Source organism: Balaenoptera borealis (assembly GCF_965194805.1).
Source record: "Balaenoptera borealis genome assembly, chromosome: 15".
Lineage (NCBI taxonomy): Eukaryota > Metazoa > Chordata > Mammalia > Artiodactyla > Balaenopteridae > Balaenoptera > Balaenoptera borealis.
Window position 1 is genome coordinate 30,438,190 of NC_138871.1, and position 14,628 is coordinate 30,452,817.

Here is a 14,628-nt window from a genome sequence, read left to right on the forward strand (position 1 = left end):
TTCTAAGTATACACTACAGTATTGCTAACTATAAGCACAATGTTGTATAGAAGATCTCTAGAACTTACTAATCTTGCATAACTGAAATAGATAAGTTGAGATTATATCAACCTAAAAAGCTTTTTCACAGCAAAGGAAATGATCAACAGGGTGAAAAGACAATCTATGGAATAGGAGAAAAAACTTGCAAATTGTATATCTCATAAGGGGTAATACCCAAAATATAAAAGGAGCTGAGCAGCAAAAAATAAATAACCCAATTTAAAAATGGGCAAAGGGGCTTCCCTGGTGGCGCAGTGGTTAAGAATCTGCCTGCCAATGTAGGGGACACGGGTTCAAGCCCTGATCCGGGAAGATCCCACATGCCACAGAGCAACTAAGGCAGTGTGCCACAACTACTGAGCTTGCGCTCTAGAGCCCTCAAGCCACAATTACTGAGCCCACGTGCCACAACTACCGAAGTCTGAGCACCTAGAGCCCGTGCTCCACAACTAGAGAAGCCACGACAACAAGAAGCCCACGCACTGCAACGAAGAGTAGCCCCCGTTCACCTCAACTAGAGAAAGCCCGCGCACAACAACGAAGACCCAACACAGCCATAAATAAATATATAAATTGATTAAAAAATAAAAATAAAAATGGGCAAAGAACTTGAATAGACATTTCTCCAAAGACATACAGGCCAACAGATATGTGAAAAGAGGCTCAACATCACTAATCATCAGGGAAATGCAAATCAAAATCACAATGAGATATCACTTCAAACATTTTAGGATAGCCATTATTTAAAAAAAAAAAAAAAAAAAGAGTGTTGATGAGGTTATGGAGAAATCAGAATGCTTGAACACTGTTGGTGGGATTGTAAATGGTACAGCCACTATGGAAAACGGTATAGAGGTTCCTCAAAAAATTAAAAAATAGAACTACCATATGAACCAGGAGTTCCAAAAGAACTGATCCAAAAGAACTGAAATTAGGATCTTGAAGAAATATTTGCACTCCTATGTTATTGCAGCGTCATTCAAAAGAGCCAAGATGTGGAAACAGCCTAAATGCCCCATTAGTGGATGAATGGATAAAGAAGATGTGATATATACATGCAATGGAATATTATTTACCCATAAAAGATGGAAATCCCGCCATAGGTGACAACATGGATGAACCTTGAGAGCATTATGCTAAGTGAAATAAACCAGTCACAGAAGAACAAATACTGCATGATTCCACTTACATAAAAACAGAAGGGAGAATTGTAGATGCCAGGGGCTGGGAGAAGGGGGAAAGGGGGAGTTGCTGTTCAATAGTTATAAAGTTTCACTTATGCAAGATAAGTAAGTTCTATAAATCTGCTGTACAACATTGCCCTGTGTTATTTTTAAATAATATTCCCGGACCCCATCTACAAAGCTAAAATATACCTAATGCAGAATGCTCAAGAAGCACACAAAAGCACAGAGCAAAAGCCATCTGCAATCTTACCACCCTGAAATTTCTTCTGTTAATAGTTCAATGCGTATAGATCCTGCCAAAACCTTCAAGAAGGTTGTAATGATGTACATGTCAACTAGGTGCTTGAGACTCCTATTTCCTGAGACCCAATACTAATGATGGATAATATTGATCTTAAAAAGTTTTGCCAAACTGATGGTTAAGAAAAAATGTAATTCCTTGTTGGTTTAATTTGTATCCCCAGAGCTGCAAGATGGCAGGGCATCACTTCATATGTTCATTAGCTATTGGCACTTCTGTGAGATGCTCATTCTTACTCTTTGCCCAGTTTGCTTTTGATTTGAATTTTTTCTTGTTGATTTGTAGAATTTCTTTGTATATTATTAATATTAACCCTTGTTATATGTGCTTCAAACATTTTCTCCTCTAAATTAGAGGGAATGTGATTTTCATTTAACTGTCTTTGAAAATACAGATGTTTAAAATTTTAATGTAGTTTCAATATTTTCCTTTAACATTTCTGAGGTTGTGCAATGCCTAGGAAGGTCTTCCCTATCCCACAATTAGAAGAAAAAAAATTCCAGAGGATCCGAATAATTATTTCTCTGGCAGATATGCAAACGGCCAACAAGAACATGAAAAGATGATCGACATCATTAACCATCAGGGAAATGCAAATCTAAACCACAGTGAGATGCCATGTATCTAGTAGGATGGCTATAACAAAAAAACTGATCATTACAAGTGGAGAAATTGGAACCCTAATACATTGCCGGTAGGAATACAAAATGGTGCGGCTACTTTGGAAAACAGTATGGCAGCTCCTCAAAAGATTAAACATAGACCATACGACCCAGAAATTGTACTCCTAGATAAATACCCAAGAGAAATGGAAACAAATGTCCGTGCAAAAACTTGTACACAAATGCTCATAACAGCATTATTCCTAATAACCAAAAAGTAGAGACAACCAAAAAGTTCATCAACTAACGAATAAGTGAATAAAATATGGTAGTCCATACAATGGAATATTATTTGACAATAAAAAGGAATGGAATACTGACACATGCTATAACATGGATGAACCTGGGAAACATTAGGCTAAGTGAAAGAAGCCCATCACAAAAGATCACATGTTATATATAATTCCATTTATATAAAATGTACAGACTATGCAAATCTATAGAGACAGAAAGTAGATTAGTGGTTGCCTAGAGGTGGAGACGTGGTAATGGTTGTATAACTCAACAGCTTTTGTAATATACTAAAAGCTATTGACTTGTACACTTTTTTTTTAATTTATTTTTTTGCTTTAAAATATGCTGTTTATTTTTTTCTCCAATTATAAAAACAATACATTATCCAAACAGATAGTTTAGGAAGCACAAAAATCCACCCAGGAAAACGACAACAAAAGCCCCTCCTGAGGCCGTGCACCACGTACAGATGATGGCTTTTAAGTCCGGGCAGAAGACAGAAGAACTCATACTAAAAGGAAGGCTGCAGTAAGGCTCCAAAGTTTCTGCACATAGAACGGTGGCCTTAAAGTCTTCTCCCTTGACCATTTTGATGCTGCAGAGCCCAACCCACCGGGGGACACAGGAAGAGCACGTCCCGGCTCCCTGGGGACAGGGCTGGCCTCTCCTCCCCGCAGCCAGACGCCCACGTCCATGGCCACAGGGGATGCCCCAGGGCTCCACGGGGCATAGCGGGGACCTGCGGGCAGGGACCCCAAGCCTGTGGGTGCGACCGTGTGTCCCAGAGCAGGCTCCAGGAGACGGGGCTGGAGTCCCAGCTCTGCCGCCTACTGCCACTGGACCAGGCAGACTCTTGGGCCTCGGTTTCCTCTTCTATAAAACGGGAATAACGCCCACCTCATGCGCTCCTGAAGGGACTAAGTAAAACATGAGAAGCAGGTCACAGCACTGGCACATCTCAAGGGTCAATAAATATCACAGTACCCATCACTCCTTCCCATTAACCTGCATAATGTCAACACTGTGGCTCTCATTTTTTAAAAAACTGTCCCTCTGAGCGCTGACCAAAGCCCGGGGGGGGGGGCGGGGGGGGGCGGTAAAGGGGAGGTTTATCCTATCCAGAGCCAACTCAAGTCTAGCTCCAGCCAGGCCTGCCAGGTGACGAGAACCCGTGAGCCAGCAGCCTGGACCTTGGACCAGAGAAGAGCAGCCCTGAGAAGGTCCTGCGAGGGCTGCATTCACACTGCAGAGCAGACAGGGCCCAACAAAGGATGGGCTTGTGTGGAGGGGCCCCATGGGGGGCACCGAGGAGACCTGGCAGACCTCGGGGGAAGGAAGCCCTTTCACCGGCCACGCTGGAACCCTCCCTGCAAAACAATGAGTCCCCCATCATTGTTTTGTCTTTAATCACATTTTTAAACACTTAACATATGAACATCTGTTCCCTGATGTTTCGTCTTTGTGCGTCTGTCATCCTCAAAATGAAAGTCCAGAACCTTCTGCACCAATTTTAAAGTCGGGCTGAACGTTTAGTAATGAACAAAGCTGCTTAAATTTCCCTATAATTCTGTCTAAGTCTTCGTGAAGTTTATCATAAGTAGGGTCATCATAAGGGAATTTCTGAATCATTCCAATCAACGATACTAAGACCTTCAACTTTTTGCTGTCTTTCTCAGTGGCGCAACGGTGCAGGAGACATCTCCAAGCAAAAGCAAAACCTTGGTAGCACCCGATCTCAGATCCGATTTTAGCTCCATGTAACGTGCCATGCTGTCTTCCTTCAATCATACCCAAACTACTTCTTTCTTCATAGCCTTCCTGATACCCTTCCCGGTGACACCGCTTCTGAGGAGGCGAAGTCCACTTCCGGGGGTGGCTGCGCGGGGCCGACTTGTACACTTTAAATGAGCAAATTGTACGGTATGTGAGTTATGTCTCAATAAAGCTGTTTTTTTTTGGGGGGGGGGTTATTGGTTTCTTTTAATAATCTGCTTAAGTGAAAAGGAAATTTATTTACTCTGACAATGGAAAGTCCAGGACAAAGACTTAACATCAGGAGGTTTTGGTTTTTATCCATCTCTCTCCTTGGTCTTTGGATGTATAAAATTCATTCTCAGACTCTTTGTGGTTGGTCACATGGCCATGATCAAATAACCCAGGAGCATGGAGTGTTTTGGTTGACAGACCTGGATCACATGCTTGACTCTTGGTGCTGAGGAAGAAGCTCTATCCAGATCACATGGACCAAGAATGTGTGAAGGAGTGGATCCTCAAGTGAAGTTTGTGAGCTATTTCAGGAAGAAGAGGCAACAGATGCTGGAGCAGCAATAGATATTCAATATGGAGACAATCAAATCTTCTGAAAATAATGGTGTTTTTGCATCTTTGTTTCCAATATTTATGCTACCCAATTTTTTTTCTTGTTGCATTGTCTAGGATGTGCAGAACTATGTTGAAAAATGTAGCAATAGTATTCCTTGACTTTAATGGGAATACCTCTAGTATTTTACCGTTCTGGATAAAATGATGTGGATAAAATCTGACACTCTTTACCAAGTAAGAAAAATACCATTCTAGGCCTAGATGGCTGAAATTTTTTAATTAAAAGTTAATTTTGGATTTTATTGAATGTCAATTGCTGTGATCATGAATTTACTCTCTTTTATTTGTGTAATGAATTACATGAATAAATTTTTTGACATTGGACACTTTCTGTATTTCTGTGAATTGCTTTATAATGGAGGGGATGAACAGGCTACTTTTCTTATAAAAAACAAGTAAGTTGTGACATTTTTCTATTTCAGGAGAGCTCCTGGTTAACGGAGAAAAATTTACATACCCATGGAGGGCATACATAAGCCAAGATTCAAGGATATGGAAAAAGGATATGGCAGCTGACACTGTTTTCAGGCCCAATTTTTAGGACTTTGCCTTTCCTGGACCCAAGACACTTACAGTAATCATGTAAGAGTTAAGTGCCCAGGATAGCCCAATCCACCAATTGCTCCTTCTACACATGACCTATATTATGGATGGTCATGGAGGTAACAAACAGGATCAAGATCTGATGAAGTGAAAGAAGTATTCAGAAGACAGATGAGGACATGGTGCAGAGAGCCTGTGACTTACCTACAGTTACACAGGTTCTGAGCCCAGGTGGAATACCTCCAAATCTTGAGCTCCTAGCCTCACCACTATACTATCCTGGAGATTGGTCTGTACTGCTGAGAACAAGGGCTATAAATTCCTTGGAATAGAAATTTCAGGGAAAGGAGGAACCAACATCCTTGTTCCTGGCTGGGTCTGAGGTCTCTTCTGGGCCACAGAGCCCTTTTCACCAGGATCAGATGCATGGTTCCCCCCAATACTGCTGCCCAAAGGGATTCCCAAAGATCCAGTCCACCTATTCTCACACGACCCACAGTTTTGTAGAGAGAGAGAGTTTTTAGGAAAAGGAAAAGCTTATGGAAATCCCAGCCAGACTCAGGTGAGAAAGGACTGACCCCATCACAGTGTCCATGCAGCTAACAGCTCTTATGTTCAAAAATGCTAGAGTGGACATCAAAATTAATGGAACCAGGGTTCCTTGGAAGCCTACAGGGCTTTGGTAATCCCTGAAAAGTCTGACTTGTCTTAGTTATGATGAAGGGAGTGTGGGAAAATGTAGGACAAACATTAGTAACAGCTGAAGACAATGTTGGAAGCCCTTGGGGTTAACCAGCTCTTCCTAACAGAGGATGGTGTTGATTTCATGGGACTGAATAAGGAAAAATACCATTCATTCATATTTTTGATGAGTACTTACCTAGTTCCTTCTGTGTGCAAGAGAGCCCACCAGTTGCTGGATATACAGTGTTGAACACAGTAAACACGGCCCCTGTTTTGACAGAGCTTTGAGTCTAGTGAAAAAAGACAGTCAACAAGAGAACAAATTTCAAATTCTGCTAAGAGGGAAAAGATAGTGTGCTACAGAAGAGGAAGAGAGGGGGTACACACATGGAAGTGTCAAGGGTGAGAAAAAGCCATCTCATTGAGGAGGGAGGGAGGCCACAGCATGGGTGAAGTCTTGGCAGTAGGAAAGAGCATGTTTTGTTCAAGGAACTGGAAGGTCAGTATAGCAGGAGCATCACGTGCTGGGGGAGACTCATGTGAGATGACCTTGAAGAAGTATCAGGGCCAAATCATGCAGGGCCTTTTTGACCATGTTAAGGAGTGTGGATTTTATTCTAAGTGAGGTGTGAAGCCATTGAAAATGTTTTTAGGCAGGCGAATAAAGTAATCTGATTTCTTTTTTTTTAAACTGCTCTAACTTCTTTGTGTAAAATAGCTTGGAAAGGGCAGCATAGGAAATAGGGAAACTGGTTAAAGGCAAGTTCCCAAATGAGAAATTATAGAAGCTTGGGCCAGAATGGTGTCAGTGGAAATGGAGATAAGTAAATGGACTAGAGATGTATGTTGGGGGAAGAATCAATGGAACCTGCTGATGAAGACAACGTGGGATGTAAGGAAATGTGGAGAACCCATAATTACTCCCAGGTTTCTGGATAGAGCAGTTTACTGGATGGTGATGCTATCTTGAGATGGGAAAGAATGGGGAAGGGGTGATTCTTGAAAGGGTAAATCGAGAGTTCTATTTCAGGCATGTAGAAATTAAACATCTACTTTTAAAACTCTCTTTTATCTAGGATCGCACACTGGGCCTTACTCCGGGAGCCCCTTGTCTGATTAGGGTGGTGTCGGCTCTACTAGCCAACCACCACAGACTAGAGCACAGGAGAGCCCTGGAAGATCTCATCACCCACTCTTTGCCCCAGCTCCACAGTGGCTGTTCTCCAACAGCCTCATGGGTCCCCAAGTACCCCTTCCCCATTTCTCCATCTGGAAAGGAGGATGGAGTTGACCCTGGGAGTGATTCTTGGTCTCTACTGGGAAACTGGCTCCCAGCAACCTCCTCCCCCTGTGTCAATCCTCTTCCCCTAAATGCTTCCCGGCTTCCCAGATTGTCTCCAGATAACCCGTACCCTCTCCCCAGGGTGCAATCATCATTCCTAGGGTCAGTTCAGCTCCTTGTATCCCTCAACGTAGGGAGAGTCATGAGTCCATCTGTCATCACCCACCTCCCTGGGAACTGAGGAGGGCAGAGAGCCAGGCCAACGGGCAGAGCACATCTGTATCTCCTTGTTCAAGCCCAGCTCTGCTGGTTAATCTATGGAGAAGTCCAGCTGGAAAGTCTACAAAAATCACAGGAATCACTAGTTTGAGCCTTCTGCCCACACACACCCCCTCCCCATCACCATGCACATCCTGTTCGTCATCCCAGACTTAGCTTAAAGGTCACCTCATCTGGGAAGGCTTCCTAATTCCCAGACACATCTAGTCACTCTCTCTCCTCCACTTTGACCAGACCACAGTGGCAGTCTGATCATGCTGTGCTGATAATGAAATGGCTTGGTTACCTCTCTCTCTTTCCATCAGATCTGTGCTGTCTAACATGGTGCCCACCAGTCACACGTGGCTATTTAAATTTAAATTAATTAAAATTCAGTAAAATAAAAATTCATTTCCTCAGCTGCTCTAACCACATTTCAGGTGCTCAGTAGCCACGTGTGGCCAGTGACCCCCGTATTAGACATCACAGATTGAGAGCATCTTCTCGATCCGTTGACTAGCACTGCATTAGACTAAGAATTCCCTGAGGACCAAACTGGGTGTTATGCATCTTTGTGCCCCTGCCACCCAGTATAAAATCTGGAACATAGAAGATGCTAAATCTATATGGACTGAATGAGTAGATGAGAGAATAAGTTCTGGACACCTCATGTCAAGAGGAATATGGATGGCCTGCATGAAGTATGTTCCGAAGACAGGAACCAAGAGAAAATACGATGGAGGGAAAAGACAGAGAGGACAACTCAGTGTGGGTAAGGTGGCCTTTCTGTGCCTCAAGACACTAGAATGCTGTTGCCAGTGCCCTTCAATAGCACCACTATGTCGGCGCAGAGTTGCATAGGACTGCTCATGCCACCAGCCTCTCTTCTGTGACATTTTTACTTCTCTGCCAATCCATGTCCCCCATTGTCCTTGAAATCCCCTGAGAAGTCTCCCTGACCAACCCCTCCTGGTCCTACTTTCCACACTCTGTCCAGCATCACCAAGTATAATTTGAAGGAACTCCATTTGGCAGCTGTGGGCACTGCCCATTTTTTGTCCCAGTGCATATGTCTCATGTCCATGACTCTGCCCTCTCCTTTGGGCTGATCAGCCAACAGATCCCCAAGGATGAGGCCCCCTAAGACCTGGACTCCCCGAGGGCAAAATTTTACTGATCAAGATGAGTAAGGGCCCCCCCAAGGAGCCCTTTCTCATAAGGCAGAGGGCCCTTAAGGGAAAGACCATGAGATCTGATCTTGTGGGAACAATTCACCCAGAGCCCTGCCCACCATGGCAGACACAGAGCAGGGGTTCGAGGGAGCTCAAGATGATGCTACTTCTCCTGTATAATATCAAGTGGATTTTACGCAACAGTTTCTCCTCAGGGCAGTGGCTGGGCCCTGGGTGAAGTGAGGGACACAGGCCTGAACCTTGAGGATTTGAAGAAGTTGAATCTCCCCTCTTCCACTGCCCTGTGTTTGCCTGTATCAGCTCCCATTTCAGCACCTTGAGGATTGTTTTCTGAGAATCCAGGGGAGATGGACCGGGCAGTTCTGTAGCTCTGACTTGGCTCTTTATGGGTTCCTCATCGACCCTAGAGCTATCCCCGCATCCACTGCTTCACAGAGACCCTCCTGCTATCAGGAAGGGCTCTCTGGCCCTGGCCTCTTAGAGCCCTACTCTCACCCTGGGCCCATTTCTCTGTGGTCCCCTGAAGTTTATGCACAGAACTGGTGGTAGTAAAGCTTTGCTCTGCCCTTGGAGATAGTTCAGCTTCTTTCCCTCTTAGAAACTAGGCCATTCTCAACAACAGGCCCAAATCCCAAGATGGCGGCCCTACCAATGCCCAAGTTGTGGAGGGGGATGTAGTATTTAGAATGTCTTCAGTCATTCACCTTGTCCTTCCTCTAGGCTCTCAATATCACCCTCTTTGACACAAACACTATCCTTTAAAGGGGATAGCAGCTGTTCCCTTTGTCCCATGAAAGAGGTCTTGTTGTCAGCAGCTCACCTTTGGAAGCTGGAGGGTAGGCACACCCTGTGCCCCACACACAATCCCTTCTCACTGGTTCTGTGTGACACCCCTCCCTCCCATCAGAGGAAAGTCTCTTAGAGTCATGATGTGAAAGGTTCAGCACAGTTCATCTGTATGGGAACACACATCTGCTTACCTGCTATGAGGAGGCTTGGTCGCATACAATTTTGCATGAGAGGTGTCGGGAAAGATATTCCAAGCCTCAGATCTGGCTCAATGTTTTCCCACTAGATTCATTCCTTTGGGTTGAGACTTGGCCTCCCCAGACCCTTTTATTTAAACAACAGGCTTCCTGCCTCCCCCGAGGGGCTCCTGGGGCTGGTACCACAGGAGAGCTTTGTGAATGCCAGCTGACTCTGTGAGTGGTCCTCGAAAGGGCACCCGGAGCAAGTGGCCATCCCAAAGCCAGCCCCTGTGCTCGTCTCTCCCCAGCTGCCATGGCTGGGAGCGGAGGCTGTCTTTCCCATGTTCGGGGCAAAGGAGGGGAAGAGCTGGAAGTCATCAGGGTGTTGTTTTTGCCAGTGGAGCCCTTGAAGTGGAGACAGGAGAAAAACAAACAAACGCATGTCATCTCCCCAGGGTCCTGGAAGAGGTCCCTTTCACAGCCAGGAATGTGACAGGGAGTGAAGTCAGCCAGGAGGCTGCCTGCAGAGGGAGGGACGCAGGCAGCTGGGCCGAGGATCAGAGGCGCAGAGCCGGGGAAGGGGCCAGAGCTGGGAGGTCCACTGCCACCATATCCCCAGGAAAGGGCAAAGAGCCACGAGGGAGAGATGTGCCCCAAGGCTGGGAAGGCCCCACGGCACAGCAAGACTTGCATCTCAGCTGGGCCACTTAGAGTCCACTAAAGGATCCAGCTGATGTTCTCCAGAGGTCATTTTTGTGGCATAGATGTGGCAATAATTACAGGGATTTGTCACTGATTCTCAGGGAGACCGTAACGAGGAAGAATAAGAGGGTTAGAAGTAGATACACAGAGAGCAAAGAAGGTCCCAGGAAGGAGACAAAGTGCCAGGGAGGGGACCAGCCCCAGGCTGAGCAGCCAAGTGAGACCAAATGGACGAGAGTCAAGGTTAGGCTGAGCTTGCCCACCCTTCTGGCTCCCCAGGAGGTCTCTGATGGATCGAGGGTGGCCACGTGCACCACACTGCTGCTGTTTCAGGAACCCCGACCAGAAATCCACGGCATGTCCCAGCCTCACCTCTCTATCGTGGGGCAGCACTGGGCCCCAGGCTCAGTTCTCAGCTCACCACAGTCCCTAGGAGCAGGGGAGGTGGCGAGGGGAAGATGTGGGGCTTCCCATACATCCCCCTTCCTCCTCCAAGCTACCACCATGACTTCGAGATGGCAGGCGCGGCCCACATGCTCCCCCTTTTCCCTGTGCATCTGAGGGGGTCTGAGATGTGCTCTGCTCTGGCTCCCAGCCATGTGGGAAAGCTGGGCTACACCCTGCGAAGCCAGCAGCCCAATTCTCCCAGCAGCTCTCTCGGTAGCACTGGGGTGACTGCAAACAGTCAGGGACTCAATATCCCCTTTCTGCAAAAGGGAGACACATCCCGACCTCATCTCACCCACAGTGGAGGGTTAACAAGAAACCAGAGTTGCCAGAGCACCCAGGAAGCAAACTAAAGCATCTGAAGTATTCCAGGAGAAAGGTCTCTCTTTGGGAATCTCCTGCTGAAGATGCTGAATCCGTCCCCAGCCTGAGATGCGGCTGTCAGAGCATCTGCTCCAGCTTCTCCACGGGCAGGTGGGAGGACAGAGGCCCACCTGGATCACAGGCCAGCCTGCTCAGCATGGCTCTCAGGGAGGCCAGAGGAAGGGGAGCATGGGGGGAGGCAGGCCCATCCTCTGGAAGCCTTGTCCTTGTTCCTGTGTTCTGATAAGTGCGTTCTACCTGGTACCTGAGACCCAGGATCCACCCAAACCCATTCTCCGAGTCTGAACCTCCACCCTGAGATCCTCTTCGCACCATTTTGAAGCCCAGGCCTGGGCTTTGCTCTTGCCTCTCCTCCCAGAGGCCCAGGTTCCGTCTGAATCCCCAGCCCAATGGCCAGAGCCCTGTCCCTGCTCTCAGACCCCTGACACCCCCCACCTATCGCTCCTCCTGACTAGCTGGGCTCTCACTAAGATGTGAACCCTCTGTGGGCAGGGATCTTGGGTCTCTTGTTCACTGATGGATCCAAAGCTCCTGGAGCAGTGCTAGCACAATGGAGAAACCAATATTTGTTGAATGCGCAGAGGCCTGAACCCATCATAAAAGAATTGGTGAGAAAATGGAACCCATGGATTAATGGTGAACCCACCAGGAAAGACACTCTGGGGTGGACACCTGCATCTCACATCCCTTGCCCCTCACCACAGTTTGTCACCTCTCCAAAATGACTCAATCCATCCCACAGAGGACCCCTCCCTCCACCAGCCCAAGTCCTGTAGCTCTCCAATGCCTGGCGGACTCCTCCAGCCTCCTCCTTTCTTCCTGGGTGCTCAGTGTCACCATGGCCCCAGGGACAGTCCCTAATCCATCAGGCTACAGGCTCACCACCCATATGGAGCTCACCAGGCCCCATCTGGTGGGTCCATCCTCCCAGCCTAGGGTGTGGGTTCTCAGAGCTCAACCCTGTCTTGGAGCCTGTCTAGGGTGGGAGTCCTGGCTGGACCCAGCTCCCAAAACCTAATGACTCATCAAGGGATCAGGTTTCTTCAGCCTCCCTCATATGTGCACTCTCAGTTCCTCTCCCCTGCCTCTCTCTCCATGTCCTTAGCACCCTCTTCCACTTGCTGTCTTCCCAGGGGTCCAGATCCAAGGCCATTTCCAGCTGCCAGCACCCAGACCACAGGGAGGCCACTATCTCTTCTCCCTGGGACTCCAGACCAAAGGAAAGGCCAGGACCTTATGTTCCTCTGCTACATTCCAGACAGGACTCTAGCGGGAGAGACAGGGAGGCCACCAAGGTGGTTTGGGCTCCTGGGAACAGCCCGGCTTCTTCCCTCCCACCCCACTCTGCCTTCCCATCACCTCTCAAGCTTTCTGCCTCTAAGTTGCCAGAAGGAATCTTGGCCCAAATCTTCACAACCCCTCCTTCCACCTCCTCCAAGGTCACCTCCTCCTCTCCCTCCTGGCAGGGCCCTGAACACCTCACTCACCCTGTCATTCCCTTTTCCTGTCCCTGAGAAGTATCCTGCTGGCTCAGAGATCTTAGAAAAGTTCTAATGAAGGTATAGCCCTAAAGCATGACAACCCCTGCCATTTAAGGGATATCATGTCTGCACTGTTCCCTTCACCCCAGCACAGACAGACCATAAACCAGTGTGGAGAACACACTCGAGGGAGAGACTATCCCTCAGGCTGTCCCCTTAGCCTCAGACTGTCCTGCCCTGGACACAGACAGGGCCCTAACTCTGGTCCTCATTTGACACCAACTGTCCCTTCACAATGACCCCAGGCCCCTCCAGCCAACTCTCAAGTATGGGACACAAAGCACTTGAGAGAGCAGATTTTAGAGGCTTTTGGAGACCCCCCTCACAGCCCACCTTGGGTGGGAAGGGGCTGGTCTCCCACAATTCACTGCCTCATAGAAACTCTTCTGACATCAGGAAGGGCTCTCTGGCCCTGAGCCCTTCCAGGCCTGCTCTCATCCTGTCCCCATTTCTCTGTGCCCCACTGGCTCGTATGAAGGTTTGGAGGGTGATGTATTTACCGTGTCCTCAATTATTCACCCTGTCTGACCACTGGGTTTATTCAAGCACTATCCCTTCTACAGCTGTGCTCGTCTCTTAGGCCCCTCTTAGGCCTCTGATCCCATTCAGCTCTCCTGAGGTCTCCATGGGTCTCTCTCTTGACCCTCGCTTGGATCCCCACCAGCACTCTGAGTCTCTCTTAAGTGTGGATATCACTTCTTCCATGCTTATCTCATCCCTGGGGCTCCTGAAACGCCATGTACTGTCATGGCCTGCCCTTCTGGATATATCGGGGTCTCCGGTGTGGCAGAAACACTGAAGATGATCCCAGAGATGGCCAGAGTCCCAAACACCACATTTCCTGCCCCGATTCTTTCCCTTCCCTTTCCCCAACTGCCTAAAGATGTGCCTCTTATGGATTTGTTTAAATAATAATAATTTCTGTTAAAAATGCAAGCTGTTCTGCAAAGGCTAGGCCCTTCCTTCCCTTCCTCATGTTGACCTTCTATCTCTACCATCTGACCTTTACGGAACTTTATTAAACTGCAAAAAGATGGGGCATCTCTACTGCTGTTTTTCACCAACTCCACCTTATGTTTCTCTGTTCCTTCATTTGCCAAATATTGATCAACACCTGCAATATACAAAGTGCTGGGCACTTGCTGTCTTCTTTCTCCATTAAAAAAAAAATATTTATAAAGTAGAGCCAGGAATCCCAGATCAAGATAAAGTCTGACCAAGGATAAAGCTGGTCCATCCCAGGACTGAGTGGGGCACAGAACTTGGTGTGCAGAGTGGAGACTAAATTCCAAGAACCCCTTCTGAGTTAAAATTCCAGTGGGCACCTGCCTCTCCACTGCTCGCTAATGAAGCCACCATTGACCAGCAGCCCCTCCCCACCCCCAATCCACTTGCACTCAGAAACCAGGGAGAATCTTCAGAACACAAATCAGATCCACATCCTTAATGGTGCACAAACTACTGCATGATCTGGACCCTGATGACCCTCCCGTCTCATCTCAAGTTGTGCGCCCTCTCACTTGCTACAGACACCCAGGCTTTCTCCGGGACCGCCACGTGCCATTTTCCATGTGCCTCCCTCACAACTTACACACGTGCTCTGCCCAGCCCACCACACCTTTCCCCACCCCCACTCTCTTCTTCTTGCCAACTTTTTCACATCATTCACATTTCAGTGTAAGTGGCACTTCTTCAGAAAGGGACATCTAACCTGACCTTCAGGTGAGATCAATGCCCTGTTGTATGCTCTCATCATTACCCTTAGCATCATGAAACTTCAATAACCATTTTTGTCATCATGTCTCTTTCCCTCAGCTA

General features: G+C 47.3%; 1 long non-coding RNA gene across 5 annotated transcripts in view; it reads right to left on the reverse strand.

Annotated features, from left to right (window-relative positions):
• Window positions 1-14,628, reverse strand: part of LOC309611677 — a 64,792-nt gene that overhangs the window by 15,540 nt on the left and 34,624 nt on the right. For 3 of the 5 annotated variants that reach the window (XR_014234661.1, XR_014234662.1, XR_014234663.1), the window contains 2 exons: window positions 6,232-6,325; window positions 4,333-4,714 (listed from right to left, as the gene is read on the reverse strand). This is a non-coding gene — a long non-coding RNA (uncharacterized lncRNA). The other 2 variants (XR_014234660.1, XR_014234659.1) reach the window with 2 other exon arrangements.